General features: G+C 31.7%; 2 long non-coding RNA genes across 3 annotated transcripts; both read right to left on the bottom strand.

The window, feature by feature from the left end:
- Positions 1-420: 420 nt before the first annotated feature.
- LOC128169468 (uncharacterized) lies at positions 421-3,760 on the bottom strand. 2 transcript variants are annotated; one of them, XR_008241541.1, is made up of 3 exons: positions 3,074-3,334; positions 747-1,768; positions 421-690 (listed from the first exon to the last, which is right to left on the bottom strand). It is a non-coding gene; the product is annotated as an uncharacterized LOC128169468 (long non-coding RNA). The 2 variants fall into 2 exon arrangements; XR_008241540.1 differs by lacking the exon at positions 421-690 and having other exon boundaries at positions 1,355-1,768; positions 3,074-3,760.
- Positions 3,761-13,236: 9,476 nt separating this feature from the next.
- On the bottom strand, positions 13,237-16,843 carry LOC128169466 (uncharacterized). The gene is made up of 3 exons (XR_008241539.1): positions 16,728-16,843; positions 14,970-15,028; positions 13,237-13,365 (listed from the first exon to the last, which is right to left on the bottom strand). It is a non-coding gene; the product is annotated as an uncharacterized LOC128169466 (long non-coding RNA).
- Positions 16,844-17,153: the final 310 nt, after the last annotated feature.

Here is a 17,153-nt window from a genome sequence, read left to right as displayed (position 1 = left end):
TAATTATTGTAACCCTGTATTATTTTAGATAATGTGCATTGGATACAGTTTAACCATTAAGGGCATGCTTTATATTCCAGAATTTAACAAAACATATAAGCATTTTTCACTCCCTTTATATATATAGATATAGATATACATTTTTAGATATTTATTCAAATATACTACAAGGTAGTATACTTAATAAAAACAACCATATGTAGAAAACATGTGTGACACCATAACAAGTACTTTATTAAACTGACTTCCAGTCATACATATAATAAACAAGTTGCACATGAATAACTCGATATACATGACACCATACATGTCAAAATGTATCACACATACTATAGATGGCTATATCAAACATCAACCAATAGATTACATATTGATTTTTTTCCCTCAATTTGGACCCTGGAAAGGCTAAAATTAAAGTTTACAATTTTTTAAAAAGAAAATCCTAAGTGAACGATTGCACACAAACAAGACATGTTTGTGAAACAACTATGCCCCCTCCTTTGGAAACATCTGAGAAGAAAATGCAAATAATTGGAATTTTTTTTAATTCCAAGGTCAAAAATTGCTCAATCATACCCAAAAAATAACTTTGCCTAGATCTTATTCAGATAAATCTGTATACCAAATTTCATTTCAAAATGTGGAACCCCTGCGAAGAAAATGAATGATAACTGTTGGTGGACTGGCCGTCTGACCAACAGACAGACAGAGAGAGAGACGCACAGCAGCAAAGTGATATGCCATACCTTCTTCGAAGGGGGGATAAAAATAGTGCATACATTTATATGAATGTGCAGCAGTTGGGTAAATGCTGTGTATACAAATTTATGCTATTAGAATATTCCTATATACATGTATATGTAGTCCAAAAATGTAGCTACCATCATGGTAATTACATAAATACAAAATATGAATTTCATGAAAATGCATTAATTTTAGTGCATATCATGCAGTACATTTCATCAGATGGTTATATTATTTTTACTCGAAGTGTTTTTGCCCCGGTGTGGGCCCTTTAACACTGCACCGTGCACCTACTCTGACAAATTTCCCCCCATGCATCAAACATTTTCTGGGGAAAACACTGTATGTAGTCCAAATAATGTAGCTACCATCATGGTTATTACATAAATACACATATTGGTAATTAAAGATGAAATCATGATATATCATGATAAGTACAAAGTATTTCACTTGTTATTATAAAAATATCATAGCATTCTGAGATTCTTTTTTTATATTAGAAATTCAATTAACTTAATCATTAGTTATTGTTCTGTCTTCCTTGGTTATTAACCATGCAGCTAAATTTGTCTTTCTTAATGCTAATTACACATAATTTTTCTTGAAGTAATGAGATATAAAATTTCTTTATTCTTTCTATACATGTATAATGGACAATCAGTGAGAAAGGGACATACATATATGCACTTATCTTCTACATAAATTAGTTATACATGTACATCTTATTACTGTTATATATATTAACATAGTTTTTTGACATTGAAAAAATTTGAGTGTGAAGTTCAATGTTAGTTATCTCCTCATATACATGTAGTTTGTAAGCTCTTTATCTGTTGGAGTTGTTTAAGGTCCTAACATAATCAATTGTTTTAATTTCTCTGATTGCCCTGGTGCAATCAGATTAAGCACTGGGTCAACACATTCTTCGACTTTTCGCTTGTTGAAACATTCTGTAAGATATATTCTGCCTCATCAGTCCAGTTTGATGTTATGACAGGGTCTGTGATTGTCAAAGTTCTGAGTCCTGAAATAGAAAGATTTAAAAACTAGAAATATTGTTACTTGTCATATGTAATGTAAAACAACATATAAATATTAATACACCAGTCATGTCAATAAAGCCTAGATAAAACATTGATTCCTATTCCAGTCTGAAAAGAAAGAATCAGTAGATAGGGAAAGTTGATGGTTGGGTGGATTGGTCTATGGGTGGATTGGTCTATGTTAAATAAAATTGAAGGTAGGGCCAATTGTGGAACCCTATTAGACACAATTAAATCAATGTAATCTTAGATGAATATTAATCAAAGAAGATTTGAACTTCTGCAATAGGATCTACCATGACCATTTATGATACACTGAATGGTTTGGAATAGGGAAAAACAACAGGGGATACTTGCCAAACCATTACATAAATTAAATAGATCTTCAAATACCAGCAACAAATATAATTGTTAAGGGTGGGGTACATGTGAATTGACCAATGAATTATAAAAATATGGGATAAGAGATAACCCCCGGGCATTTGCATACCAAAGTAATCACCACGTCTAATCATGAGCTGTATCAAAGAATTTACATGTACCCGTACATTTAGGGATGGGGATCTCTACTGGAACACAGCGAATTACCAGTATATATTAAGGGGGTGGAAATGACCTAATCATTATTTTAATCTTTGCAATTATTTTATGAAATTATATTATCGGTCAAATATTGTTAAAAAGAAATTTCTAAAAGAGTGAAAGTGTTTTGATTATAATATACATGTACTTTTATCCACATCAATACCGACAGGTGTTCATACCCCCAAGTTTAGTGAGGGAAAAAAACCCACCTTATTTTTACCCCACAATGAAAACAGCTGTGAAAAAAAACTACAATGTGGAACTTTTCATTCAAGATTGACTGGTGTTTTGTTTCAATTGTTGATTGAGGCATGAACATATATTAGTTTCTAATATACATGTAGGGATACATCATTTTTCAATGTATCTGAAAACAAAGGGCAGTGTAAGGCTACTGCAGTACATTTATTCAAATCAAGATATGAATATAAGTTATAACAACGCACCTTTTATAATTAGACTTGTAAATGAACAGATGAAAGCATACATTCGTAAAGTATACAGTTATATTTGAGTGTCCGGATAATTGCCAAAATCAATCGCTTTGATGTTCTAAAAATAGATTCGGGGAAAACCAGTATGATCACCGATACATGTAGTGAAATATGCTAATAAAACAAGAACTTCACTGCAGTTGTTAGTTAACTTATATCACTGTTTGAAAAAGCTTATTTCATTCAACATGTATAGCAATAAGATACCTGTATATAATGTGATTCTTTGGGGTATGACTTCCTTCGCTGTCCGCGGTTGGGTTGGCAGGTTGTTTGTCGGCCATCACTAAGTTTTAAACCTTGCAGATGTCTTGTTATGTCTCTGCAACAATTACAAAGGGTCACTGGAGTTGTTTATTCTGGATCGGCTTTATACAGACTTGTGAAACTGTTTGCGTAGTGTCCCGAAACCGTGTAGTCTTCTCGAACTTCCATTTTCGCGCACTAGCATACGTAGCAACGAGGCGCCATCTAGCGACGATATTGTGAATCAACCAAGAAAGACAACCAGATTTCACTCGAATTTGCTAATTTTAACGGCAATTTAAACTCGAAACTCAAACTTTTCAATACTTTTTAAAATTGGAAATCATTGTGCTGAGTGAGTTTCGTAACTATTTATAATCAAATTCTCTCGTAAGGTTTGCTGTTTTTAGTAATTTGATAAAAATATATGCTATTTTACTAAGACTTGCACGGCGTCAAAATTGAGCGCCTTGTCAATATATCGGGCCCGTATTCAAAAACGAAACGGAATATTTCAGAATAATTTGGCATATACATTCTAAACATCCCAGTTTCTTGCTGGGTAAAATTTCGTTTTATTTTGCGTCTTATCACTTATCACAAAATTTCGATATTGCCTGATTCTTACGTGAACCTGTACTTAAGTCGTTACTTTTTACATTATAGTTTACATGCAATATTCTTTCGCAAAATAAATAAAATAGTTGATAAATAATTTTAAACGCCATCAAAAGAACTATTATAATTCTTAAATGAAAACTGTCAGGGTTAAGTGATGCGTCAATGAATTAAAAACGGATTATAGTTATCATTACACTATCAAACGATATTATAGTTAATATTAAACCACTCAGTCCCCTTTCAATAAATAAAGAGACAGAAACACTCCCTAAGACGGCCGAAGAGTTTATAAATGAAATCAATAATGTATTCAATAAAGTATAATATTTTTCAATAAATTAATCAAATACATGTATTATAGTAGTCTGAAAGCATTGATGTATTTCGAGAAGGGTATGAACTTTCTTTAAATTATTACAATATATTTATCAGGACATGTATATACGTTAAAATGACTCAATGCGCATTGCAAACTTCACAAATAAAAGCCATCAAATCATTTTACGATGCCTGCAATCGTGTGTCATTTCCTCAGATGCATATATGCACTGAACAAAATACACTTCACTCAAAACAATCTGTGCAATAAGATATGATACGATTATTGACCGTATGGATTTACAGTAACATATAGAAAGACCATCTGCAAAAGAAAAATAAAGATGATTTATATTTTTTACGTTAATATTCAAGATATATATACATGTATAACTTTTTTACCAAAACACATACCATGCACTAAGTATAAAAAACTAATGATGTGTACCTTTTTTTCAAAATTGATGGCAGAAAAAATAGCATCAATTTTACGAAGAATATTGATGGGTTTTTCTGGTTCTGTAGAATTTTATTTTACAAACACAACCCGTAGTTGCAATGCAGATGGTCTGAAGTGATGGTATTTACGAATTCGGAAAGAGGTGGAAAATTAGAATATAAAAATGCCTTCCTCTTATACTAACAAATTTTTTTATCAAATACGGACATTGTTACTCTGGCCGAATTCTGGACAATTTTTGCTAAGTCTTTTAAGTATTTCGTATGTATGTTCGTCTCAATCTACGAATATAGTAAAATTGGTGTTTTTGGAGCATCACCGGCATGCAACACAGCTAGGCAGGGACTGGTAGATCATTATCTTCGCCATATCTTAATATGTTTTTCACCCTTTTCCATATCATCAAATTACAAGACATGATCCCAGTTTTCCCTTGTTTCTCTTCGACCTTGGAATTGGGCCATTTTCCTTAAGGTGATGTGATATATTTGTTTTCAATATTGTTCTGCATTTGTCAAAAATTAACAAAAATGCTTGCTTGCAAATTTCTCGATCATTATTATTACACAAGTATCTCATAGTATTAGTGGCCTATTCGTATCTTTCAAGACATCGCATGTGCTTTTGCTGTTTAACTTACACGTACCAATAAAAAATATACATTTCTGTTTATGTTTATTTGACTCGTTTAGGGATAAAATTGGAGCTGAAATGTCTCATTACATTTTATATGGAACCCACAACTTCTTTTTACTTTTTGCTTTACAGATGCAAATTAAAACATCCTCAAAAAGTGTCTCATATTCATTACTATTATCATCATCGTAATCATGGCCATTTTGGTCATTCTTCATAAGTTCTTAGATCAGAGTCACATCAATAGTACCAACAAATACACGTTGTATGATGTGCTTGCCTGGAAAATCTATGTTATTCATTGCAGTATGGAAGACCACGCATATTCGAGGGGGGGGGGGGATGACGATATGGGAAAAAGGGCTTATATTCTTTTTTGTATAACGCCACTTCAATACGTAATGATATCAGTATGGTATATAATATCAGACTATAACAGCTTATAAACTGATTGGGCTTGAAGACATAATGCAGTTAAAACAAACGGTTTAAAGAATCGTTGACGATAAATTACCTTATGCGTGACAATGTATTTCAAATCTTAATTATTTAACAAACCTTTGGGCTATAGCTAGGGCATTTTCAAAATTACACAAATGAGAAAAATGTAACGAAACGTTTACATGAATTTGATTTACACATTCAGTGTAAATGCACATTGACAACCACAAAACTCGATGCCCTACATGTAGGAGAGATTGTGCTGACGTTCGACAATTTAATTTAATTTGATTTTTACCAAAAACATGTAAACGACATCCAATATTCGTCTTTATGGAAACAAACGGATGCAGTCTCTTAACAGTACTGTTAAGACTATAGCCTTCCTCTGCGTCCGTCAGTCTGTCCGTCCGTCCGTCCGTCTGTCCAACTTGAGCTTTCCACATTTTTTTCTTTATGCGTTTGAGGAATAATACGAAACTTGCTGAACAACTTCAAACTGTCAAATTGCAGATCTAGTTTTCACTTTTGAGAAGATTAATTTTTATATTCCAATTTTTTAATGTTCGGGTTCGTAATCGGGCTCGGTGTGTTATAAATATACGCGGCCAGTATGTGGTCGGTATTGATATCGTGCGTTACTTGTCCATTCATTTTATCATTTCTAACAAACAAATAAAATTTGTTAAAAAGTGTTAAGCATTGTGTTGTTAATTTAATCGACAGGGGCAGGTTTCATCAAAGGTCGTACGCCCAGGCTTAGCTCTACGTTTAATCGACAGGGGCAGGTTTCATCAAAGGTCGTACGCCCAGGCTTAGCTCTACGCCGGGGTAGTTCGGGACTAGCGGGCTATTTTGCGCCAGACAAAACTTAAGCCAAAATTTTACGTCTACTCATGGGTAGGCATAAGTTACAAACATTAACAAAAACATGGCGACTTTGCTCTTGCATTGTTATACCAATTAAATGGGTGAGTTGGTTGGGAGAAACTGCATTTCTTGCATGAGAATTTCTGGTCCTTGAACAAGCTGTGGCGGACCCATAAATGCGATAATTAAAATACATCTGTTGAAATAAAAAAATAAATAATCAAATGTAGAACATGTGATCGAGATATTGTCTAGAGATGGTGTTAACAATGAGTTTAGATTAAGGGGGATGTTTACACCAAATAAGTGTAGGAGATTTTTGTTGCATGCATTTGTTACTAATAATAGGCAAAGTATTCAACAATAATAGACCTCAAAGTACAATACCCTATTTTTAAGAGAATTTTTAAAATATCAGTCTGCTTCCAGATGCTTCCTTATATGTACAATTTTTAAACATTTCTGTTTTAAAACTCTAATGAAAGTGAAATGTTATAAAGTTTGAAAATGAAAAAAAAAATAATCATGAATGAATTTTGTATGATTTTTATTGGAATCAACATAAATATGAAACTAAAATATTTAAAAATTCTTTTAAAGCAAACTGCTGGATAAAATCCCACAAAAATCTGAAAATAGAAACAATATTCGTTGCTTAATGAGATGAATAAAAGAAAATGAATGAAATTGAAGAATTAAAAGAAATACTGAATTATTTCAAAAATCTTGGTTTGAAAGATCCTGTTTAAGAGTTGTCCTTCTTGATTTTACTTGGTCTCAAATATCTTGGGACCAATTTTCTAATTTAAAAAAAATCACGAAGAAAAATTTAAAAAACGTAAAAGTATATGTCAAAATGTAGGAATAAGGTTAGTAGTGCTTGTGATAATGATGAATGCATTATATTTATATTTAACTCTTTAAAACAAAATGTTAGTAGTTACATTGCCTTTTACTTTTTTACAAACAATACAAATTATAAACATATACATACATTAGATGTCCATAGTGATACACATGTATGTATGGTAATTAAAAACATGCTCTTTTTCAAGATTCTGTCGTTCCCTCATTTGGCTTGGAAATCCGGCTTCCACTGCTATTGCTAGCCTACTTAGCTATATCTATTTAAATTAAAATACATTAGCTAAGTTTCAAACTTTCAATGCAAGTCTTATACTGCAAATGTTTTAAATTTGGGAAGTTGGAATCAATTAATACAAGAAATGGTACTACGGAACTTTAGTTTTATATTAATCATACATATAGGGTTCAAGTGAAAATTATCTGCTCACCTTTATCGATAATCCTTCACATATTTATGATCGTCTGTTGCAGATGACATGACAAATTTGTATTGCCAATGGCAGGAAAACAGTATATTATTAATGGAAGGAGTCTTTTCATTATCAAACATACTTCTTAATAAGAAATTCATGAAATTGTGACACATTCAAACGGATTATACTGCCTAATGATTCAATCAGTTCAATCAAATTTGACCTTTTTGTTTTCGCATAAAGGTCAGGTCAAGGTCACTACCTTTTTCCTCAACGTACAGGATGATAAAAATAAGTGTAGCTCTTTGTAGTTCTGTAGACATTTTTTTAAGATTTGAAGATTCTAATCTTCAATGAAAGCATAGACCATCAAAGTGGTTATCAGCTTATACAACTAAATTGGAATAAATATTTAAACTAAAATTGATATTGCTTAGCCCGCATTTCCCCCTATTTTCTTAAATTTTGAAGAAAATTTGATTATTTTTTTATACTTCCAATAATAATATATTTCTGATTTTTATGTATTATGAAGACTTTATATAAAGATAAAAATTGACAGAGAAGCTAATATATTGACCATTTTATAAGAGAGAAAAACTGATTTTAGTGATTTTTTTCACAAAAATCAATGTATAGAATGGGCGCTTTAAAAAGCTTATAAAATGTAGATTGATAGGCAAATCATATTTTAAAAACATATTCTGAAACCCAAGTATCATATTATTAGTTCACATTAGTAAAAAAAAAATCCAACATTAAATTGTTATTGTTTTTAAAATGCCAAAACAGACTCATTATAATCTGCAGCAATTCTGAATTGCACAACATGTGATATTTTCCTACGCCAATATTACGCCAAAAATATAGTCCTTGTTTGATTCTAAACATTGTTTACATTTTTCTGTGCCAAGTTGTATGATAGTAAAAAAGAAAGAAAAATATACTATTTTAATTTCCTTTCATCTTGATTTAATGAACAATTAATCAAATTTACGTTTGACAAGTCGAAAACCAGAAAAGACTCCTTCCTTATATCGATTTCATGTTTTCTCTACATAACAGCTGATAATCAATGTTAGTTGAAAGCTTTAATCACGAATAGAATTGACTTATTTTCTAAGCGTTTTGGTGATTTCAATTCTTATCTCATCTTCCTCGATAGAAGAGTTCAATTGAACGGTGTATAGCTATTTTGTACCACGACATAATGCTATCAAGCCGAAACAAAATGGCGTTTCAAACGGATGTCAGACATATTGTGACGATGTAGCCTTCCACATTAAAACTTATTTTCGTGAATTCAAAAACATTTTATGATTTTATTCAAAGATTTCTCCACATCAACACGTGTTTTCCCGGAGCCGGTCAGAAATAAATATATACAAATTATTTATTAGGCAAACACATTAGCTATTGAAGCTTTATTTTGCTATTCACTGGAAATAAATAAAGGTATAACCACGAAATTGTTAAAAAAAAGAAGAAGAAAAACAAGATATATGTGAGCCAGTGCTCACTAGTGATACCCCCGCTCTGATGTGAATATGCAAAATAAGCAAAGTCGACATTTAAATGAAAGCTGGTATCCGATCGCGATTGGTACAGAAATATATCCAAAATATGACCTGCTTTAACAAATAGTGTGTTAAAATTTCAAGCATCTGCGATCAATAGCTGCTGAGAAATCTTTGAGGAAAATTTGTTTGAAAATTTTGACTAAAATAAACAAAGTACTCATTTAATGGGAAGTTGACGTCCGATTGGTACAAAAATATATCCCACGAAATGGCATGCCTTAACAAACACAGCGTAAAAATTTCAAGCATCTGCGATAAACAGTTGCTGAGAATTCTTTGACAAAAATTTGTTTGAAAATTTTTGCTAAAAATAAACAAAGTCGTCATTTAACAGGAAGTTGACGTCCGATTGGTACAAAAATATATCCCATGATATGGCATGCCTATACAAATATTGTGTCAAAATTTCAAGCATCTGCGATAAATAGTTGCTGAGATAAATGCGACAGAAATGTTCGTTACGGACGGACAGACAGACAGACAGACGGACGAACAGACAGACAGACAGACACACAAGGGTAAAACAGTATCCCCACTCTCCTTCGGAGCGGGGGTACAACAAAGAAAGACGTTCTCTATCGTAACATGGCTGCTTATACATGTATATTCTTAATTCTGACTGATTTATTGGGTTTAATGTGCACTTGTATGTTTATATATACAAAAGTTAAGGCTAAACACCATGTGTTTAGCTGGATCTTAGTTTGTATCATATTGTTCATTACCAAGAATTATACGATTCATAAGTTAAAAAATATATACATAAGTAAAATATATATATATACATGTGTATATGTAGACAATTTTAAACAATGGATAATTTTCTCTATATTGTCATTTTTATATCTGTTTTTCAAACATAACGGAGTAGCGATGTTCCCGAACTCAAAGGACTACATGCCTTGAGGGCTTTCACACCTATCAAAAATAAACCCTTTCCTCACCTGAGATTTACCACCTCTCGAGTCTTTAGTTGTTAGCATGACTATTTAAGTGTCAATAAATTATTAACTAAAACATATGAAAATTACGATAACAGTTTGTCTTGTGATTCGGGGCTGCTGAGTGCAAAACTTTACTTTTAGCTCAAAATATAACACATGATTTATATAGATGAAATCAGAAAATGATATTGAAAAAGAAAGCCAGTCAAATGCCGTACAGGGGCATGCACAGGGAAGTACAGAGACTTACAGGGGATGCCAGGGGCTTACAGTGGTACACAGTGGATGTGTACAGCGGCTAGCAGGGGATCACAGGGTGTACAGGGGCTGTGTTCAGGGGCTGACATAGTGTGCACAGGGGTGACAGGGGAAGGCAGGGGATTTTCATACGAACAGGTTTTTTTCAGCCAGTAGTGTAAAAGGAAACTTAATCAAATATTGACACATCATTGCGATTAACATGATATGTTTCGTTTAACTACTCACGAACTCACACAAACTCTCTTTCTCTCTCTCTTCTCTCTTTCTCTCTCTCTCTCTCACTCTCTCTCTCTCTCTCTCTCTCTCTCTCTCTCTCTCTCTCTCTCTCTCTCTCTCTCTCTTAGAAAAGATGTGTTGCGTAAACAATGTGTTTGCTTGCTGGACAATCAAATGGATTCATAGACACGAAACATCTACTTTTTGCTTTCATATCTTATAACTGGATGTTTTTATAAATTATTGAATATTTGTACAAAAAGTACTTAAACATGCCGAAGTTTGGTTCTTGTGGCAAACATTTTAAAGGAAATATAAGACTTAATTTTTATACGTTTTATAATCTAGAGGAAGACATAGAGTAAAAGATAAAGAAATTAAAAGTATATGCATGTACAGGTATAATTAACCTTGTATTTTATTATTGCGAAATGTTTTCGAACAAGTATTGTTTATTTTCTTCATAATAGGAATGAAAAGTGTATCACATTAAATCGTAGAAATCTTTCTCCGATAACATTATACATAAACGCAGCACTGCGAGCATTCAACAAAATGGTAATGATACCGAAGAATGCCTTTTCATATCAAGCCAAAAAATATGAAATGGATCCAAAACATTTATATAGATATACAACTGTAAAAATTTCACGAGTTTTCGAATATTTGGCATATTTACAAATTGTTTAACTAGAATAGAAGCAAAGTGCCTAAAGGCCAATGTACACAACAATGTCAACAGTTCTGAAATTGTACCAACATGGATGTGAAATGTTTTCCACGGCCATATGACTTTCGTTCTCTTAAAACACGAGTTTTGTCCTCAATATAATTTAAAAAGTAGAGAGAATGCAATAGTTAGTCTTTGAAAACATTATAAATAATAGGAAACTTAATAAAACTAATGATTTCCTGATGGTTTTTCAAGACTTAGAAATATATTTGAACGATGACGTGCTTGAAAATGGGGTTGCTATGAGTCTGCATATGCTACAAGTGGAAAAATATATTCAGATTTATTAGCTAACCAGAAATGAGAAATTGATATAACTTACTATATAATGTCGTAAATGTTTAATTTAATAATGTTCTATTGATAAATATGTTGTTTCTTGAAAGAAAAAGCAAATGCCTGAATTGTTTCCGAACAACCCTCGAACAATCACGCTAATTCAGTTTTTTTTTTTTTACAATACGTATTCTGAAGTTTGTGAATTATGTGTGATATGTAATTGTTTTTCAGTAATAAAAAAACCTGAACTTCCTTATCATAATAATTGCATATCTACACTTTGTAGTCTTGAAAGAAAGACTTGTGATTTTTTTCGTTAGCCATACGTATACCTTGTATCACCAAAAAAAGCACGTCTTGTAATCACGACCAGTATACGCTTTACCGAAAGACTCAGAGCATTGCCTACTAGCGTTGCTCTAATAAGCTATCTTGATGAATTCAAATTTCATGAAACAAGATGGATATAATATTTTGAAATGAAAGTTATTGGGTGTTATTTGAACAAATATGTTATATTCATATGGGTGTATTGATCAATATTGTATTTTTTTTTTCAAAAAAGATGTTACTGTCATAGATTGACGAAGAACTTGATTGGATAACTCTATTCAAGCAACCATTTGGCGATGAGCAGATTCCACCAATTCCAAAACTCGTGGTCAGAAGACGGGCATTCTTAAGGCTGGATGGAGCTGTCAATATTGAAAATTATTTTGTAAAAAAGTCACAAAAATACCAAAAACCCATGTTCTATAAATTTGTACAAATTTACACATGAAATGAATGAATTGGCATTTGATTATCATTTTTTTTATTTTGTATAGTAGCAGGTATTAGCTTGTGCTTGTTAAACGGAAAGACATACTCTTAATCAAATCAATGTTAGCATAATTATAAGCATCATATTGCTCTTGTATTATTTTTAAACATTTAACACATTCTCCAAGCACCTTACTTTATTTTTCTCCTGATATTAGAAAATACACTCCTTACTTAATATATGTAAAACACAGTGTACATGTTCACTGTTCACATCGCCACTTTATAACTCAAGGTTTTGGAAATTTGTTGGAAATCTATACATGATCTGAACAACGGTGTTCACTTATCTCGGAAGATTCGTACTTTAGATAAAGCTATATTATTACATGTTTCAGATTTTTTCATATCTGCTGTTTCATTTTTTAATACATTAAAGTCGAATTCGGATATTCTTGTTTCTTTTCATATATGTTACGAACCTAATAAGTAAACATTTTAAAATCCCTTGTATATCAGCTATTTTGCATAAAGAGCCATGCGATTGTAAATACAAAGAACACACTTTTCTTTATAATGAACACTGTTGTATAAAATATCTGATAGTGTATTTAGTGCATTTGTCCTCCAACTAGACTGACATTTTGTTATAACTCCTAGGTAGAAGACAACGACATTGATGAATATGTCAGCATCTAATGTAAATGACATCGATATACTTGCCACGTTTACATCCACTGATGTAATCACATTCGTCTTTTTCACAAGAACACGTTTGACCACACTTTAATCCATAGTAAGGATATTGACAGGGTTTGCTGCAATTTATCCAATAGTATCCACTTGGGCAATCTTCATGGAAAAGAAACAAGTTTTATCTACCATTCTGTTTAGCTGTGAAAGTGTAAACGTTTAACATTTTTATTTACTTCTTGTTCTTATTTCATTCATCTTTTATATGCAAATGATCAGTAAGGATTGCCAGTGTTCTATTAATATACATGAATGCAGGATGAACTAGTACACCTACATGTATGTGTATGTATAAATCATAAACAAATCAAGAATAAATATTAAATAATACGTTTAATATTTTGAACATAAATCTCAAGTTTATGATACTTTTCAATCATATATAAAAGTATGATTATATATATATATATATATATATATATATATATATATATATATATATATATATATATATATATATATATATATATATATATAAAAGAAGCACTAGCAAACCAACAACACTCGTTATCTAAAGTGTCGGATCAAAAGAAACACGGTTATAAGATGAGATATAAAAAAGCATTAAAAATAACAAACGACATGGACTATAAAGTAAAATATTGTCAAATTTTCGGGACAACCCGTCCCTTCTTCAGGACAACAAAAAAAAAAACTACATAAGAAAGAAGAAAAACATCTACAAAACTAGCACTAAACTAAACTAAATAATATATAAAAACTAGATAATGTTTAAACACCGGATCAAAACGTGGCATCTACATCTTTTTATTTAAGAATTCGAGCCCGAGAAAGAAATATCCCGTCCGACGCAGCGGACGGTCTGTGAAGAAGTGCTGAAAGATAACGCGAACGAATTAACTTGCTAATTGGGGGTTGCTGTTAATTAAGTTGTACTAGTAGGATAATTCGTAGTGAAAGTTTGTATGGAAGATTGGCCCTGTAACAGACCACATAAATAATCATGAATGTAAAAACTAATGGAAGTGAAATAAAGAAAAATAACAAAACCGATTAAGGAAATAGCTAATAATTTGAATAATAACATGATTAATAGTTTGTACATGGACCGAAAAAGAAGAAAAATGGTGATACTGCTACGAAAACAAATCAGTACTTAGTTGATGTTCATTTTGGTGAAGTCACTTAATTTGTTAATGCCGTCAGGGCGGAATGACTTCAGTCTATGCATCCAAAATTTTTCTTTATTTTTTTCTCTCCGCATCTGTCCAGTTAGGGTTGTGATCAAAGACCAAAACCATCATGTTCTCCCATTTGTGACCATCTAAATTAAAATGTTCCCCGACGGGTTCTTTAATTTTCTTAGTTTTGATGGTGGAACGATGATTATTGATGCGGCTGCGGAGGTCTCCTGTTTCCCCTACGTATTGTTTCTGACAAAGTTTACAATTGATGAGATATACACAATTGTCCGTACGACAAGAAGTATTTGCAAAAATTTTGTAAGTACGGCCAGTAATGGGGCTAGAGAAGTCGGGTTGTCCCGAAAATTTGACAATATTTTACTTTATTGTTCGTGTCGTTGGTTATTTTTAGTGCTTTTATATATATATATACTTTGAAAAATACACGTTTTTTTACCGAAAAAGTATCCATCGTCCACTACTTAAAGCATTTACATTGTAGGAAATTATAATTTGCTAATTGGCATTCACCTTTATAACACAAATGAGAACACTTACCAATGCATATATTCATTTTTAAGTTCCAATGCGTGTTTGGACAACATCCCATGACATATCTACAGACGATATAAAGGACTTAAAATCCATAGTTAGTGGAAGTAATATAAATTTGTATTATGTAACAGATATGATTTTCTGTTTAATGTTTTCTTCAATTAAGGGGTTGTTTAGCTTGTGTTAAGACTTAATAAACAATGTCATAACATTTCCATACGGCGTTTGTGGTTTATATTAATTTTCGTCACTACCAAAACTTTTTAACTTCATCTTAATTGTTTTTTTTTATTATTCTGTTATATATTACTATTGAAATAAAAATTATTTATTTTATTTCAAAATCGAAAAATGAAATAGCATTTCTTATGTTTTGAAAAGCCCGTCGGTCAGTTAGTATTTCAGACCATCAGTCATGTTTTTTTTCTCATCTTAAACCACTGCAATAGATTTCTTTTTAAAAATTCAGTCTTAAGGACATGATGTGTAGACGCACGCACGCACGCACGCACACACACACACACACACACACACACACATATATATATATATATAACACAAGCCTTAAGGCATTTCGAATCTATTACGATTTATTTCGGTCTTTTCGAACTTAATGTTGGCCACGTATTAAACAGAGTAAATTAAACAGTTTGCAGGCGCAACGCCCTTAATCTGCTGCACACAATTCTGCTAAAAAGTGAAGGCATAAAAGGACAAATGTGTAGGTGTCTATATTACAGAGACATTTTGATTTCCTTTATTTTCTGGAAATTTCAGACCTTTTGAGCTGATAATTTTTGTCATATATTGAATAAAATAATGAACAGTATTTCAGCAAACGCTTCTGAAACCGCTGACAAAAGCATGATGTGAATATCGCAAGAAAATTCCAATTTCATTCTATTCAAATGTTTGATGTACCATGAATATAGAAAACTGTACATAAAAAATATTATTGGTATAAACCAAGTACGTTTAAATTATTACAATTTTAGTCAACTGAAAATACTACCGAGTTAAGTAATTTAGGAAAATATCTTTAGAAACACTCAGAAATGTGTTGGTTATAGATAAATAGTCAAGACTTTGATGAATTTAATACGTATATTGCTACATATTATGTCTTACGTTGTATATACATTATGTTTTCTTTGCATCGGAGCCATTTGTCTTACGATAATAAACTAAACTAAACCTTACGTAGATGACCTTAAAATATCCGTATCGCTTGAATAGCCCCATCACCCTAGACATATTACGTAATCGAGTAATCGAGTATATTTACATAGCTGGTATTCTCGTAAAGTACACAAACATTTTACGCGCATTTCTATCAAACGCGGCAACCACTATTTGATTTCATGAAGGCATATTTTAATTAGATTTCCACTGCCAGCGTGTTTAGATATCCTTCTTTTGAGCTACATTAATAAATCTGATTCTGGCTCTTAAAAACCGCCAGAGTTGTATTTTCATGATTGTATAATCATCGCATGTTTTTTTTTTAAATATTTACATAAACGCCTAGTCAAAATAAAAAGGTGAAACAATTTATCCTTACATATTTTCATTATATCACTATAATTGCTTCATCACTTTTTTATGATTTTTTAGCTACCTGCACATGTATCTTAAGTTTGACAACAACATACATTCCCGGGTTTTCCATTTAAGGGAAATAAAACAACGTTGTTTTACTTGTTTTTATAATAAAATGATCAGTATTTATCCAAAATAGAAACTTTAGAAAAAAAGTCTTACTCGTCGCATGGTCCTCTCTTGCTTGATCCTAGGCAAAGAAATTCAATATACACAATAGCGGTGATATGGACAATTTGTGCAAATGTCGAGTACATTTTAAATCATTCAACTTTACAAACCATTTGTATTTGCTTCATTTGGTGACAAGTTCCTGGTATATATTATGTTTTTTTAATCAGATTGTATAAATAGTTGACTGGTAAAGCGTATTATTCAACTCACAGACTCACTGACCTTTTGTTGACATTTGGTTTTTTCTTTAAAAAATATGATTTATTCATCTTTAATTTGCTATAGAAAGGCTTACAATCGCATTTCTAAGATGTGTATGTATATTTTTTATTGGATAAAATAGGCGTTTTGTTTGATTTTTAAATACAAAGCGTTGAACCTTGAATTTCAATGTTGATGATCGAAATGTGTATC

Source organism: Crassostrea angulata, unplaced genomic scaffold (genome assembly GCF_025612915.1).
Source record: "Crassostrea angulata isolate pt1a10 unplaced genomic scaffold, ASM2561291v2 HiC_scaffold_140, whole genome shotgun sequence".
Classification (NCBI taxonomy): domain Eukaryota; kingdom Metazoa; phylum Mollusca; class Bivalvia; order Ostreida; family Ostreidae; genus Magallana; species Magallana angulata.
This window is presented reverse-complemented; position numbering and strand designations above follow the sequence as displayed.